Consider the following 2937-nt stretch of genomic DNA (forward strand, 5'->3'; position numbering starts at 1 on the left):
ATCACACGGATCTTCCCACCATCACCCAAATCATCGAAAATTGAAGGATTTACCCCGAAAACCTCTCTATTTCTCTCCTTATTTATCTCATGTTGCCTGGTTGTTGTTTCAATCTATTGTTTGGTTGCATGTGAAGACATGACGCATGAACGAAGCTAGCATCAACGGTCCTCCAATACTGTCGGAGCTCAGCTGAGCTTGGTGGTGGTCTATCGAGATTTACCGTTTCGATGTTCCAATTGGTTCTTTGGTTCAATTTGGTTGAATCTTTGTTGGTTTTGGCTTAGCTTTCACGTCTCACCATTTCCCAATTTAAAACTGAACAAACTCTTCAAAAATATCTTCTATTTGTGGTTTTTTATTTTTTCCCCAAAAAATAAAAAATCCATCAATCAAGAAATCTCAGGTGAATTCCAGAACTTCCTAAAGCCAAAGAAAGGAAAAATTATACTTGAGGTCCTTAAATCCTCTTAATATTTCTTAGTTAACCCAATGGTTTAATTTAACTACTCTTTAAACTTCATATTTATATTAATAGAAAAATTAACCCCTATAATAGGGTGTGACACTTACATTGAATGGATAAAATGTCACATAGGAGAAAGAAATAGAATGTTTAAGCAGTTTGAGACGACTACAACCAAGAGGGGGTGCTTAAGATAGTTCATTTCCGTCTCTTTAATTTTTGTTTTGTTTTGTGGGGTGGTGCCAGTAAAATACATATAACATCTACTTTTTTTTAAATGTATCTTTTTGTTGGATGGTGCATCTCGGCATAATTAATGTTTACAATTTTCCCTTATATCTATTAGTCACTCTTAATTTTCAGGTCAGTCCCGATGGGGTGGTCCAAAGAGATGAGAAGGTCTTCAGGTTTGCTCGTGAGAGAAACATTCCTATTGTCATAGTTACGTCAAGTTCGGTATCTTCAAACCTTAATATTATGCTTGATGCAGACAACAAAGACTTCTTTTCCTCTAAACGTGTATTTGGATTCCAACTAAATTTGAACGTCAACCCTCTTCACATTTATTAAGAATATAATTTCCAGTTCACTCGCTGATTGATGTAGGTCCTTCTATAGCAACCAAGATACAGTTCTAGCGAGCTCTTGTTTTAATGGAGAATGATGAATAGAATAAATCTTTATTTGCTTTCCATCATATATGAACAAAAATGTTGGAGCTAGGCTTGGAATTAGCAGCAATGGATGAATCTGCTACCTGAAATGATGAATATCATATAAACATGGCTGATTCGGTTTTTCACCCATCCTATTCCCAACAAACTTCCATTTTCTCCCATTTTTGTTGTTTTAGGTGGCTATATGAAAACCAGTGCCAGAGTGATAGCAAATGCATAATAAACCTCTCAAAGAAAGGCTTGATAGATTCAAGTGACCATTAAAAAGGTCGGTTCCTCAGAAGAGTTTCAGGGCATGAATTCTGTCCAAGTTACTAAGTTACTCATGGGTTTGTATCAGGAAGTGATCCTTCCGATTATAAGCAACCAACTAGGAGTGTGAGTTTTACGTAGTCGTAGGAGCATGTGTGTGTTTCAAGTCATTCTTCTTCGAGTACTTGACCTTGCAGTTGTGTATAGCTAAATTTAGAAAAAGGTTGCAATGTTGATAATTTTGCTCGACTTTAGAAGCAGGATCGTAGGTTTTAGCTTTGCCTGGTCCTCCTCGTTTACAAGGCATGGGCCGCGCATGCCGTGTAGCTAGCTTGTCTCTTAAATTTAGATGATGACAGTTAAATTTACCTAAAGTTCTAAGACTTTGGTCATCTTTTGCCAAATTTGTTATGAAAATGTTTTGGGTTAACATAAATGGAAATTAAAATGAATTGGCAATGGTCCAACTAAATTTAAATTATTCCATGAAATGGTGACCGACTTTCTTTAAATAGTAATATTAGTCATTTTTTATTCCTTGGCTGGTCTTCTTGTCTAAAAGAAATGTTCGTTATTCTAATTAACCCTACAGTCGTATTGATTTTTTTTATAGAAAAAATGGCTTGACAAATGAATTATTGAGTTAAATATTAAAATAAGGACTGGATAAGACGAAAGTAGTGACAAAAATGAGGGATAAAGAAACTTATGTAATCCAACTTTTTTTCATAAAATATTTACTTTTTTTATATTCATTAATTAAAAAAGAATTTGATATTCTATATTTGAGTTTAATATAGAATGGAATTCAATGAAAAGTCATTAAATTGATTCTGCAAGTTCCATAACAGTGGATGAGTTACTGGGGAAAGGAATCACCATCTCTGAGGATATCAGCAAAAGCTTGTAAAAAGAAAAAGAAAAAATCGGTAATATTTGATGTTTCTTATTCTTTGAGGTTTCCTTTTTATAATTAATTTCTTACACATACTTTATTTTCTCATATATACAGTGAAGAGGTGATCATATGAATTAATGTCAGTAAATTTTTATATAATAACGATATTACTTTCACCACCAATTAATTTTTTTATTTATTAAGTTCTTGCATTTCCGGATGTGGCTTATTCTATATGTTAGGTTTAAATAAATTATGGAATTTATATTTTCAAATTGACACATTTAATAATTTAAAATTCTGACATATTCACACGTTCTACCTACCATACCCTTCGCATAAGCTTCACTGCCACTGCCAGACATTAATTAGTTGATTTATTTAATCAAGGTGGTAAACTTTTCTAAATCTCACAAGACAAGACGCTTTCTACGACGCCGTATAAATGATCCAGAGCTTCCAATCTTACCAAAACCCGATTATGTGTCAATGTTAGATTGGGTTTAAAATTGAAGAATCTGCAACCTTATCCAATCAAAACTCGAAAAGGAAAGAAGCTCACGTAAGCATTACCATACTTGATTATTTCGCTTCATCTTCTTCTCCCCGATAAAGCGCTCTCTTTTTGTACTTCGTCTCTCTTA

This window comes from Hibiscus syriacus, unplaced genomic scaffold, assembly GCF_006381635.1.
Source record: "Hibiscus syriacus cultivar Baekdansim isolate YM2019G1 unplaced genomic scaffold, ASM638163v2 tig00111758_pilon, whole genome shotgun sequence".
In the NCBI taxonomy this organism is placed as follows: Eukaryota; Viridiplantae; Streptophyta; class Magnoliopsida; order Malvales; family Malvaceae; genus Hibiscus; species Hibiscus syriacus.